Source organism: Sinohyriopsis cumingii, unplaced genomic scaffold (genome assembly GCF_028554795.1).
Source record: "Sinohyriopsis cumingii isolate HCF-2022 unplaced genomic scaffold, ASM2855479v2 utg002228l, whole genome shotgun sequence".
NCBI lineage: Eukaryota > Metazoa > Mollusca > Bivalvia > Unionida > Unionidae > Sinohyriopsis > Sinohyriopsis cumingii.
Genome location: NW_028316164.1, coordinates 258,127 through 273,333, shown reverse-complemented (window position 1 = coordinate 273,333; position 15,207 = coordinate 258,127). Strand labels below are relative to the sequence as shown.

The window sequence follows — 15,207 nt, the reverse complement described above, 5'->3', positions numbered from 1 at the left end:
ATGTGGCAAATATCCCGTGGCTAGTACCTCTCTTCCCCACTACATGGAAACTGTCCTTAAACTTCAGGAGACACGCGCTGATTGGAGGTACTATCATGAAATCTTTAGACAATTTGTTGCAAAGGGAGAGGCTAAATGGTGTAACACGCAACTAGAACTTTAAGTGAAGGCTGTGTTAGAGTCAGGTCATAACAAGAACACACAACAATCCCTCACAAATTACAAACAGAAAGTATCCGAAGGGAGTTTGTTTTAGCTACGACAAAAGCGCTCGCTGTTCTTCGGGATTTTCATGCAATTTTCAGCACACATGCTTCATTTGTTTAGGAGGCACTCATTCATTTGCTGTTCCAAACCAATTTGTCAGCCCTTTAAGATACTTCCACAATATCGCCAGCAACAGCAGCGACCTAACAACTAGCATGTTCGTTTTCAACGATCAAAACAACGTCGAAACACTAACCGAACAACAACAGAAACCTTGTCAACAAATTGTGGTGATCCTTTCCTTATCCCTGCCAGAAATGACCCTTGCAATATTGGCTCCACGATTTTGATCGTGCCACAAAGGAATACAGGCTTGTAGGTTTTCAAAAAGGGTTCGATGCGGGGTTTATGGGGACACTGCAAACACAAGTATGAAAAAAATATGAAATCAGCATAAGCTAAAGCCAAACTTACTGAATAAAAGATACGGAAAGAACTGCATGGCCTTTTGCGAACGAAAACGTTTCCGAATTTATACATTTCGACCTTGTGTCTAGTCGAAAAGAAAATTCCTGGGGCTTTCTGACTAATTCATCACCATTCCTTTCCACCAGGTGATTCGGTTAACGATGGAATTTCAAATCAACAATCAGCAGTACATTACGGAAGCATTGATAATGCCATCACATGTAAAAACAACTGGGTAGAGGTTGTTTATGGCAAAAACAGACATGTCAAATTTTTTCTGCATTCTTTATATTTGTCCCATGTACTATCACTGTTTTCGTTTTTTTGTGGCGGAACAGGTACTATTTTGACAAACGCTTTGGTTTGTAGTTTCAGCTGCCTGATATTTGAGACCTTGGACAATTCTGGTCAATGGATAGCGAACACAAAGTTATCTATAACACAGAAGTCATTTTGGACGATTTTGCTATTCAAGTTGCATATCGCATAAGCTTGATCGCTTCCTGACTGTATGTGCTGACATCGGCGTTCCTAGGGCTGCGGATAAATCATTATCCCCGTCAACAACCATGAAGTACCTCGAATACAAACTGGATTCTGTGAGAATAGAGGTTCGCCTTCCCACGGACAAACTATAAAAGTGTAACAAGCTCATAAATTTGTATGTGGGTCGAATTTTTTTTTACTCCCAATGAGTTGCAATCCACCATAGGTACTCTTAAGTTTGCTTGCGCAGTAGTATTGCAGGGATAGGCTTTTCTTAGGCGACTCGGTAAAAGAAGATTTAAGAGCCTGGCAAAATTTCTTTTCCGATTGTCAGATGCATTTAAGAAATACATAAGGTTAGGCAGAAAGGTCTCAGCTTTGTAAACACTTCAATCTCTTGTTCTAAGATCGCCATTCTACCGTGTGTTTTACTTTCTCTTTCAGCCTCGTGGTTTTCACAGGCTTACACCCCTGGGTATCGACCGTGCTTTAATGGGACATCATTCACTCGACCCGGACTAATCTGTGTCTACATGTCTTGTAGATCGCCAGGAACGTATGAGGGTACTCTAACAGCTCCGGAAGACCAACAGCATTCACCGGCTTAATATTGATGAACATTGATATTTTCTTTCTTTTTATGCTGGACATTTTTGTTCTTTGTCCTACCCACTGTTTATGGTGGTTGCAGCATCAACTAATTTCTGTATTATACGTTATGTCTCATTGTTCAATTTCTTAGCAAGTTTGCTCTACCGACTTTGTCCAAATAGTTATGTTATGCTGTAAATACATAGCAAATTGTTGGCTCACTAATATCATTTATATTCAATATAAAGTCACCAAACTGGCCAGCATAAAAACACAACGTTTGTCTATGTTTTAATTATATAACCATAAACCTTGACTTTGTAATATTTGCACGACTGACTTTGGAAATTCTGTCTCTTTGCTCTATCTTCCTTTCGACTCTATCGCTATCGGAGAGAGTAGGCTGATGCATACACATTTAATTTTACAATCTCATCAAACAAGTTAATAATACAGACCTCTGTGTTTTCATTCACGTTCTTTCTGACAATGCACCCTTCTTCTACATGCTTACCAACATCAGTTTGTCGCATATATGTACATGCAATAAACTGACAAAGAACATTGCAAAATTAGTATCTTACTAGCCTAAACCCGTTCTACTCCTAATGAGTGTTTTCATAGACAAAAAAAAAAAACAACAGAGAAGACAAATAAAACAGAACATCCGTTGTATTTGCAAACCTTTATATGTCTATTTCTACAGGATTGAAACCATTAAATTTATTATGCTTCAAGTAGTTTGCTTCAACTTAGTTCAGATGCTGGAATTGTTTTATATTGACCTAAAAATCGATGAGGCATAACGACATCTGTTGTCTTATGTAAATTTATGTATGCGCAAATTATATTCCGGATATGTCATTGTTATAGTAGTAATTATAGGATTTTGGGTGACTAATATGCAGCTTAAGGTAATTATTTTAACGAAAATGCATCGGCTTCAAAAAAAATATTTTTTTGTGCCTGTGTGGGTTTTTTTCTTTTTTTCTTTTGGTCTCCTTGGTTTAAACCGCTCGGGTTCAGCGGTTTAGGCCGTGTATCCAGTATCCTTTTTCTTTCCTGGGGTAATATTTATTGCAATTACATAAAACCCCGACTGGAGTTCCGAAACAATGAAGGAAAAGGAATTATACTCGAAATAATTTAAATATTTTAATTCCAAAGTTTGCACAAAATGCCGACATGTCAAGCATTTACAACGTACATTTGTTTAATGGAAATAAGCAATTTAGCGCATTTTTTTTTTAACTCTCATTCTTCAAACATATGCCAACTCTATGAAAACATTCTTAGCATTAACACATGTATGAATCTGCATGCTGACTAAAGCTAGGCAGTCAAGGAATACATAAACTGGACCCAGATCATGTATACAAAATAATTTACTGTTACGTGCAATTGATTACAATACCTCACAAAGTTATGATATGGATTTCATATTTTATGAAAGAGAGGCGAACTTTATAGTTAATGTTCCAGAAGCAGAGCAGATTCGTCTCATTCTTCTGTAGTATGTGCAATAGGAAAACGAACAGAAAAGATAAAATTTAATCTTAATTTCATCAAAAGTACTTGACTATATCCATATGCATGTACATAATGGATGCACAGTATTTGCACACAACAAACGGTTAAAAATACGACATTATATGGCATAAAATGGACGAAACAATTTAGCAGCCTGTTGATAACCACAACCATCGAACTATTTATCAGCAACCAATGATATTAGCTTTTCCCTATTCATATATACTATGATGAAGTTCAGATCATCACTGGTGCACTGGTTGTGTTCTGTTCATCAATTTGAAGACAAACAAAACGTTGCCACCACTTTAAGAAGCTTTACACTGTCATGAATATATGCGTAATAATTTCATCTTAACATATTTTTAATTGAAGGAAAAAATGGTAAAAGGAAACGAACTTGATCTCTTATAGCTGTATATTGTCATTCTAATAGAAATGGTTCATCTGCTACAATATGTCCGCAACATATGCTTAAACATGATTTAAGAATACATTGGTACGTAAATCTCAGCATCTTGGTCCCTAATAAAGAATGCCGGACCTGGCATGACCGATCATCAGTAGTATAATACAAATTAGCATTATGTTCATATGCTCAAGCAAGGTTTGAAATTTTTTATAGATGGGTTACTCATAACTTATGTTGGTAAATTGTTCCACTGTTGAATTAAGTCTGATGCAATGTAGATCTACATAAATGCCTCAATGTTATCAACTTATGGTCCAATTACAGCTTTGTAAGTAGCTTGGAGCAAAATCGTTTTTCCATTTGAAATTACTAATCTTCTCTGTCTCTCTCTCTGTCTGTTTGTCTGTCTGCCTGTCTCTCTCTTTTTCTTTCTCTCTCTCTCTCCTCAGTAACATAATATTTTCTTTGGTTACATGACTGATTTAAGGAACAGAATAAGCAGACAAATGAAAAACTTTGATTCTAGCTTTATCAATTAATTAGTTTACACGTTTTTCTTTGCATCACTGGCAGCGGGAAGCAAAACTTGCGATAATCCGGAAGTAAACCCTAGCGAGATCATCGCAACAGGGTCAAACAGAGCATTAGACCGAACATTAACAAAACAATCTCCGCTAAGTGGCTCAAAAGCATATACAGTAGAAAAGGTAGGTAGCAGAAACAAGTATTTGTAACAGTTAGCTGCAGCCACGACCAACGAGTTTCAGTGCTGATTGTTGTTACAAATAAGCTCAAAATATAACGGCGCACCCCCCCCCCCCCATAGATATAACAATGCTGTATAAAACAAAAAACGCATATAATCTATATATAGATTCTTACGCATGTGCTGACAGTTACTAATAATTATGTTATATGGGGACATGTTAATGAGATTTGGTCTTTTCCTCATTGGACAAATCGGTCGGATATTATCTTAGAAAATTAAGTTAATTTCCATCGGATGTTTTAAATGAAGTGAGTTCTTCTACGATATTAGACATTTGCGATTTGTGAGCTAGTTAGTAGTAGTAATAATCTACTTGTCTTGATACCTTGCCTGTATCCAACAGCTCGGAATGGGCAGTTATCATATACCTATTTCTTGTGTTTTTGTTGTGATATCAAGTCTGCGGGTGTGTTTTATATTATACTTAGGTATTATTTGAGGAAAAACATTTCTTAGGATTATTCAGTGGAAATAGACAGTGTTACTTAGACTTGCTATTGCTCTAGAACTATTGTGAATTATTTAAAGGAGTTCTGGGCAACGCCATTTTAAGGCCAGTCGGTCCCTAACACTGTCAACGTATCGGCATTTCAAAACAAATGGAAGCTCTCGATGTAAACAAGCACGCATACAGCTGGCTGTACCTTTTTGTGTTTTAGAACAATCTCTTTCAATAAAAACTGTGTCATTTGTATCCAGTTTCTTAAACGAATTAAATAAATACCAAGAAGGAACTCTTATATGGACATATACATAATTCCTTAATTTATAGAATTTCTCAGCTTAACAAAGGCAGCAAACTTCATAACATCTCTTGCTTTTGAACTCGCCCATTCAGATATGTCAGCAATGTTACTAACGAATCTCGCATTCTAATTCGAAAGACCAGCATCGTGTCTGTTGATGCGAAGTTACAGTCAGTCTTTAGAAATAACAGCAAAACGTGTAAACTCCAGATACGAACTCTAGTTTTGACACCGGTAATTTTGAGTATACAAATATCTGATATCAAAACTGAAGATTTTCCTTTTGTATATTTTAACGTAAGTAGAACATCTACATTATTTAGACTCACGATATAAAAACATATATTTCATTTACTCTAATACCACCGAATGTAGAGTGTCGTGAAATATGTTGACGGCACATAGCTCGGAACCGGTTACTACCAAATAATACATAATCGATTCATTCGGGGATAAAGAGTCATCGGAGAATGCAATAACCAGCACCTCGTATAGAATAAAGAACATGAACACTGACTAGTGAAAGTGTAAAAATGGCAAAAGAATTAGAGGTTTTGATTCCGAAAATGGAAAATCTTTATATTAAATATATCATATTTAAGCATGCAGTTAGCAAATGAACTGGTTATAAAATATCAAACCTAATTCAGAAACAAGCATTCATGAGGAAATATCTGTTGATATAAAAGGTCCAAATTTATATAAAAAAGGAAAACAATGTTCAAAAATCAAGCATTAATAACGCAAGAACTTCATACTGGTACACTGTATGCTTTCGTCTTTGCAAATTATTTTTTGCAATATTGTACCGTTATACTCATCTAAAAAATGAATTTCGAAATATGGAACTAAATATAATTAATTAGTTGTTAAATATCAAAAGTCCATTAAAATTGTTTTTACTTTGAAATAAAAAATGGCGTTGCTTTACATAAACCATGGCAGCATTTCAGAAAAAAGAACTGATAGGCAATGAAACAAAATATGGAACTAAGTATTTCTGCAAATAAAAACTAACGGCAGACAAAAGCGTAAGGAAGAAAAACTAATAACAAATAGATTCATTAAAACACACTTCTAAAAGTTCACAAGAAATTATCAATACTTACGCTCATCTTCTGAAGTTAGGGAATGCGCACCAAAATCTTCGTTTCTCTAAAGAAAACACAGAATATAATTTTGGAACTTTGTATCTAATATCAGCACATAAAACATTCAAATAAATGTTAGGAAATATATCAATATTTGACCCAGTTCAACACTATCCATATCAACAAGCCCTTATATTTAAGGTAAGTGACAAATATATCAGCCACATTAAATCATTTATCATGTACCGTCAGAAATCCATTTTCATAAGGGAATATTCATACAGATAAATATGTCTTAAATCCATATTAAAGCATTCAGTGGAACATAGTCAGATTAAGTTATTCAAAAAATGGGCTAAAAGTCATAAAAGCAATTTGAGTTAGGCATTTCAAGCCATGTTCTTTCTATCTTCTCTACCTGGGTGATCCCTTTCCGTCTCTTGTTTCCAGAACCATGGTAAAAAAAAAAAATGTGTCTGATTCTCGTGACTACGCCCATGGATCCTGTCGAATCAGGTAAACAATTTTGTAAATATTGCGTCCCCAACCCAGTTTTATATAGGCTGGAACTCTTAGAAGAATCCACTTTCTGGTACCTCCAAGATTGTCCGACCTTGACAACACTAACACCATATTAGCATAATTGCAACATTTCACATTGATTGCTGTGGATGCCTTTATGTTTGAATATATGTATGGTAACCTATGTAAATTATAAAAAGGATTGTATTTACAGCTTCTGCTCCGAGCCTTGAATCAGTTGCCATGACTGTTTTAGCATCATACGGTTCATCTTCTGGGCTTTCCTAAACACCACCATATAATACTATTATATTTTCTCTTGCTTTATTCCATTATCGTCAGCATTTTAACCCTCCCGTTTATTTTTCATACATTCACATGCTGTCATAAGTATTTACTTCGGATTTGGCGCATAAATGTATACTTCACGTATCACTACTCCCTGTTTTATAGTACCAGTTGAGTATGTTTGGGAACATTTCTTGTAATAGGCATATTATTATCAGTTTTGAGGTAATAAAAAATATTTACATCACTGAATCAATTAAACTACAGATCAACAAAATAGCTCGCTTAACATAAGACCAGAGGAGACGGTCTTCGATTCAGTTAAGAAGAAAGTATGAAAATGTAACTGTCTTATACAAGCACATGATATCTAGGAGTCAGTTAATCAGTAAACGTGGGGTTGGATTATACTATTCGTGAGAAGCAATTCGAAAGGATTAACTAATTATGGCTAAGTTATTAAAGAGCTCAATCAGCATAAACATTTAACATTATTTTGATTGTCTCCACAAGGTATGTTCTGTTTTGGTGCTTAAAGTTGACGAGATTGATTACATTTATTTTACCTGTATGATTAACAGTAACTTAGGCATACTAAAATATGTTAATTTACAGTGTTTGTTTTATTTAAGAACTTTAGTGGCCTTAAATGGGTTCGTTTGACTTCTGTGTTTAAAGTGTGTCAGTATGCCGTTTGACTTCTGTGTTTAAAGTGTGTCAGTATGCTAAAAAATGCCAATGTCAATACAGAAAATACACGCAGCAGAAATATCACAAGAAAAGCAGTTTAGATTGGAAACGGGAATTTCGGTGTCTACAATCAACATCAAAAGGACATAAATATGCATTTTGCTCTTGGTATAGAGCTGATTTTAAAGTATGCTACGGTAACAAGAATGAAATCACGCGTTATGCAGAAACCTCACCACATAGGAATATATTAACCGCGATAACAAATATCCCATCACAGAAATCCATGTTCATGGACTCTGCGTAAAATGTAGATAAAGTTATATGCACCTTGACACTATTTTCCAACTTTATAGCCGAACATAACCTCCAGTTTATGCTAGAAAATAATTTGATAAATGTTAATTTTAGAGTGATTATATATGCAAATATCTGATATATTGAAAATCGGAGCTCAGATTCAAATTTTCATGATCACATAAACGTAGTATGGTACATTTCAGTATGGGACTAATATAATAAAAAGTTACAAGCATTTGAAACCTATCCATTGCAAGCTGATGAATGTGCATGTGCAAAATAAAAACTAAGCTACACCCCTCCCAATGTATTACATCAATTATGCATGCATGTGTTATTTGTATATATGTATACCTGGAACAAAACATGAAAATAAGAGATGGTTACCTGGGCAAATGTGTTGGTGATTTGTTATGGAATGACTAAATAGTGTTTATTTTCACCCAAGGATCGAATTTCATTTTACAACTTTTGTGTCCATTATAATTCTTATTATACGTGCATATATGGTGAAGACGTCATTGCTTGTTGAAAATATATTTTTTCGGTTATGGTGACTTGACTGTTTTGCAAGCTATAGACAAAGTCTGAATTATTTTTAAATCCAAAGGCAAATATATTTATTAATAAACCATGCATCACCCACAATCGGAATAAAATACTGATATGCCATCAAAATGAATTAGTCGAGGAAACTGTGCTCATTGACCTCATACGTCTTGTAAATTTTTTAAATGAAATATCACAAACTATGTCATCGTCTTTTGTGACCTATTAAGGGTGACAACGAATATATTCGCCTAGTCATTCATGCTACACTAATTCTTGGCAGGTTCTACAAGTAATTCAGTTGAATTTTTTCTTTCCTTATTCACTTGCAATGAAACGTGAATGCTAATTGGAAACATGGAAACTGGATAGGTATCAACGTTTCAATGTAATGCTGATCAAGCAATGGCTTAATATAAATAGTTGCCCCTCTGTACTTGTTCCGAATAGCTTGACCTCGTGAAACGGACCCGCTAATTATGCGTCATAAATGGTGATGTGTATCACCAATTTGTAAAGTCTCCACTCTGTATTATATTTTACATCGGTAACCTGTTTTTTTTTTCTTCTAATTTGAGGTAGTGAATAAGGCCTTTGTGGAATGCATTACTGAGCCAAACAAGACCAAAATTGTTTGATGTGCCTTAAGATGGTTCAAATACCTAATTAGGATACGATGATGTTAATCCGCTTTTGAATGACAAGAATTAAGTACACAGAAACATACGTCTATTTCAGAGAAATCAATCTCAATTATTTCGCAAAGGCACGGAAACACAATAACCGACAATCAAAACAAAGTGTAGGTTATTTATTGCATGACACACCAAAATAATTTCATCAAAACACAATTCAAAACGATTAAAAAAATATATTAGCTTTATGCAAAAGCGACTATAAGGTAATCTGTAAGGTATTTAAGTCATACATGGGTAACAAGTCTGGAATTTCTCTTTTTACTTTGTTATATGTAATGAGCTACTGAAAGATCTAAAATGGTAAACAAAATAGCCCAAAATTAGAGAGGAAGGTGATTACATACAGCTTGAGTTATTGTCACCATTTTAATTTCTATAAGGTGTTAGTGGTGAGTGTTGTGAATAATTTCCATTTTCACTGACAGCAAAGAGTGTCTGTATCCGATGCAGTTGTCTGGCAACTATATTTAGTACAGCGTGCTGGATTTGTTAGTCTTGTTCGCACCTACACTTGGCCATGTTCAAGATAATATTTTACTTTCGCGAGCAAATTGTACTGTTTATTCTGTTTTGAACATACGATCGTAATGCCTTCCTAATATGTGACGACATGCAATTGTTTCTTAAAGTATTCATGCAGTGCAGCACAATATGTGTAGTGACCGAAAAGAGTCATACATCTGATCAAATAGAGAAGCTTGAAAACATCCAAAAGGTTACATTAAAATCACTAACAATTAGCAGTAGTCTGTCTGACGATATATTAAGCCAGTCATGGAAGGAAATGGCATATTAACGTATGATAAGTTTATCGCTGTCTGTAATCTGAATATAAGAAGTACAGCCAATTTTTAAGCACATAAAAACACATCACTCGACCACAGACATATCATCTTAAGATGAACAAGTCATCAGGTTGATCTGTATATACAGAATCTAGGTTGGGGTTTGGACCGAGACAAGGAAATCCCAGTCAAGAGTGTATATTATTTGCCGAGAGGGGAGACATATATTATATACCCGCGACTGGGATTTCGTTGTCTCGGTCCGAACCCCAACGTAGATTATATTTCTCACCCAATAGTTTCCTTTAAAGTAAAAAAGTATTCTTCACTAGTGTTCAAGTCCGATGTTTACATGCGGCGCATGAATATAAATATGTTAATGAGGGCTGTGGTGTGACCGTTGCGTCCGAAGTACACAGTTTATGCTAGTGAGAAAAGAAAAATAACAACATAAAAAATCGCATACTAATGAGGTATTATCACATTTAATAAACTGATGTTACATAAAAGTGACAATAAATAGTTAATATTTATTACAAGATACTGTTCTATTTTCATCAGTTCCAATTTTGAAATGTTATATTGTAAATAATAGAACGATATTGGCTACTCAGCTCTACTGTAGTTACACTTAGTACAAGCAGTAAAGAAGAGTAATATCTTTCTGTAGATTATTCATGGGTAATTAGAGATCAGTGTCATCATCGTATTTAACTATTCTGTTCTTTGGAGGAGGTGAAACGGTGTGTGCCATACATGAGTTGACCTTAATATTGATTATAAAATTACCCCCGTGCATATCAGACCATCCAAAAACGGACTCTAGTAGATAAATATGTGCTAAACTTTCAAGTTCACGGTTCTTTGAACATTTATGTTTCTGTTCTGGAAATATGGCAAGTGCTAACAGTGAAATTTGCTTATGGATTAATGCGTTAACGGATAAATGATTCCTTCTATCTGGTAAGTACATTTGTCATTAAATAGTGTAGGTATATTTTTTTATTCAACCGGGGCACAACGATGATGCTTAATAAAATTATTATAAAGCATGTTTTATGTAACACATTTCTGGCTGTTACTAAGTTTTCCGTAGTTGTTAAGAGAGTTGAGAGGCTATTAAGTGTACAGGTCTGAAGTCTATGTGCGTGGATCAGTGTTTTTTGTTAAAGTTCATTCCACACAGCAATGAGAATTTTATCCTAACTGTAGCACAGTCAGTTTTCAGGTCAACGTCATTAAATGTAGGTAACATAATATAATTTATTTCGCACAAAGTATTTAAAACTAGTCAGGTAGCTTTAGCTAAATTTAATGACGCTGACCTGAAACATGTACTGAGCATAGCCTGCATATAGATACAATTGACCATGCTTTGTGGAACCAAAATAGCATAATACCAAAAACGTTCGACATCGTATGCATTTGTGTCTTTGTCTCTCTCGAACTGTTTTTATGGTGTGTTCTCAAAGATGGATTTACCTTAAGTTACTACGCTTTTATTATATATTTGTTGCTGTTGTTGTTGTTGTTGTTGTTGTTGTTTGATTTTAGTACAACTACGTCAGGCACAATATAAGACAACAAGGGTTTCTATTTCTAAAAGTAGTTCTGAGCGCGTGGACACCTTGACTGAGACGACAGGTCTGAGATGACAAGACTGAGATAAGAAAAGTAAGGTTAGCAAAACAGCTAGATTTCTCTGTCGCATGGGTGAGAAATCCATATCGAATCATTTCAACACGTTGCACAAGAAAATCGTTCACCCATATAGCCAGCACAGTTTGAGTAGACTGAACTATGTCATAAAATGCACAGTGACAATGGAACTGTGCAATGTCATTTAAAGTTTGACATATACTTTTTTTTCAGTAAGTGCTACACATCGAAGGTCTTGTTAATGTGAAGATAAATATTTCAGTTTACCTTATCTGTAAAAAAATAACCTAATGTGTAATTGGTGATACAAACAATTCTAGTTGACTTAGCCTGATTTCAAGCGGAGCCATGTTCTACATACTTTACAAATTAATTTACTTAAGGTCATAAACAATGGCATTAAGCATAGATGTGGAACTACATCCTTTAACTGTAAGTGACATTTACAACGTTAATATATGTTCTTTTTATGCGGTTACTGAATGTTTGAACGTTTACATACATGACACTAAACTTGGCAATTTTCACGTTTAAACCTTGCAAAATTAATTGGGATTGTCTTTCTACACTTATGGTTAAGGTGGATCTCACCAATTACATGCAAATACATATAAAGCTATCTATATCCATCTTGTGAGGTCTTTTTCTCTATAGCTGATTTCCCATGGGAAAAAAATTAACCTAGAGTAGATATTCCCACATGAAGACTGTATCCAAGATATATTTCCTATGGAGTCAAGTTACCATAGATTCTGTTTTCCATAATGACAACATACACTTAAGAGACGATTACAACATAATTGACTGTAATTGCCCGTTGACATGTATCAGTGATGTGCTATAAAATATCGTGAGGATGTGATGTGATGTGATTTTGATTTTTAACGTAGCTTTAACAATTTTTCAGTCATATCGCTACGATGACTGCAGTGTGGCAGTTTAAAGTGATGTCTAGCACTAGGGCATCATGCCGCAGACATGTAGCATGATGTCCCACCCATTTACATTATCCTGACACCGGGCCGACCAGTCCTAACACTAACCTCTTAATGCTGAGCGCCAAGCGAGGCAGCTGTTAGTACCGTTTTTGTAAGTCTTTGGTATGACTCGGCCGGGGATCGAACCCATATATCGTGAGGAAAGGTAATGCCTGTACATTTGTGACGTATATATATATGATATTTTTGTGTTTAGTTATGCCACCCAGAAAACTGAAAGCCCATATTTAGACATAATTCTATCTCAATATTGGAGATAAATAACCTAAGAAAAATGTTACTTTTTCCCTGGGTCATACTCTAGAGTTGAATATCAAGGACGGAAACCCCCAAAAAACATTTTACCTGGCTGTGGTTAACATCACGTAAAAATGGCGACAAATTAAATTTTCTACCGGAAATGTATGTACTACTATCTGTACCGAAAGGTCTAATTAAATATCAGACTTGCTTTAACGGGTTAAGGCTACGCTATAAGATTTCAAATTCCTCACCTTAATAAGTCACTTGCGAATGTCATTTTTTATGAATATTCTGTCATTACCTTAGTTTGGAATGCAAGTAATGATTTCTTAAGACAGAAATTTTGAAAACTGTTGAATATCGCATCCGGTGTTTGGAGACAGGAACATTAAACCATCTAGATCTTTCCAAATTAATTGTACAATACAACAGGGCATCCATCTCAATCATGTTTACGTTCAGATCTTCATATTTTTCAGTGCTAAACCACATTTTTCAAAAGCGAACTTACCTCCACACTAACGTCATTCAAAGTCTGAAAGTCAAGTTACACTCTATAGTAAACAAGGCATTAAGTATTGTAATTCGTCAGATTTGTTTTCGTGATTATGTTTGATAATAAGCTAAAAAAAGGCGTACTCACGATCAAGGTTAAAGATGGCTGATTACGCATCGCTGTAAACCATGTCAGCATCAGTGTTGGTCTCCAACTTGGAATAACGCAACAATTCAGAATCCTGAGTATTTATGCGCTTTCTCAAAAAATGGCGTGACCTTGCGAAGAGATATAATTGAGGAAACACATGGACAGTAATTTGTTTTTCCAATAAAGCTTAAGGGTTTCATTATTAACTTTAGTGGATTTTATAGCGCCATCTCGCATGTTAGTTTTAGGTCAAGTGCCCCTGCTTAGTTGATATATATATATATATATATATATATATATATATATATATATATATATATATATATATATATATATATATATATATATATATGTGTGTGTGTGTGTGTGTGTGTGTGTGTGTGTGTGTGTAATCCTGGAATTCATTAATAAAGTAGATAAAAGAGGATAAATATAAAACAACAGATGCAACAAACAAAAGCAAACACGAAAGTATCGAGATAGATCGATCGTCAAGTGAGCAGGGGAAATAAAAGACAAACACACACTCACGTGCATACACAGAGAGGCAAATAATACATGAATAGTTACAAAATACCATCAAACATGGAAAAATCATTAACTCGATCCCCATATAGAGCCATCTCAATAAAACCTAATCACCATACCTTGTATATCAGCATATCCGAGGAGAAGGAAAGTAGATGTATTATTCCCCCACAGTGATAACTAGTGCTTAAGAAATACACTAGCACTCATCCGTCTATATACACGTACACACAAGGTACACCATGACAAAGAAATAGACAAAATGTCGAGTTAAAAAGGGGGTAAGGGTCAAATGACGTAACAATAATAACAATAATTATAATACAAATACATAATAATTATATTAATGGTTAGTTAAAAAATATAAAAACAAGGGTTAACCATTAAAATTGCACATTCAGATAACAAACAAGATAACAAATAGGGAAAAGGAAGAAACCAATATTAATATTAAGCGATATATAACCAAAGGAACAATCGGATTACGTCAATAGCAATGCAGAGAAAAAAGATTAACGCAGAGGACAAATAGCAGAAATCAGGAAGATCACGTAAAAAAGAAGCAAAAGACAAAGATACCACCAATACCAAAAATAGCATAGAACAATAAACCACCGTGGAAAAAGAAGAGAGAAGACATCAAATAAAGAAGACAACTTTTTTCATCTAGAAAGACAACATCAGGGACGGAGAGACAATATTCCTCCCTAGAAGTAAACCTGAAAATACATTAATTAAACAAATTAATAAAACTAGCACCAAACCCAAATATCAAGGGAAATACCTCCTAACTGGAACACAATAGAAACATACTCTTCTATGGCACACATACAGTAGTGCGTAAAAAACATTGGAGCCACAAAAAACAGAAACATTCACGTCTACAGCCTACACACATAGCATCTACATGTAAAAATATCAGTTCAAGCCCCCCCCCCCCCCAGCAAAACAAAGTTTAGCAAACAAAACACAATTGTCGAATAGGGCTTCCATTCTGACAC

General features: G+C 34.8%; 1 long non-coding RNA gene across 1 annotated transcript in view; it reads right to left on the bottom strand.

Annotated features, from left to right (window-relative positions):
• LOC149770895 (uncharacterized) overlaps positions 1-13,803 on the bottom strand; it is a 44,225-nt gene extending 30,422 nt beyond the window's left edge. Inside the window, exons 1-2 of the long non-coding RNA XR_016418444.1 lie at positions 13,676-13,803; positions 6,319-6,364 (exon numbers count right to left, since the gene is read on the bottom strand). This is a non-coding gene — a long non-coding RNA (uncharacterized LOC149770895). The remainder of the gene's footprint in view (positions 1-6,318; positions 6,365-13,675) is intronic.
• Positions 13,804-15,207: the final 1,404 nt, after the last annotated feature.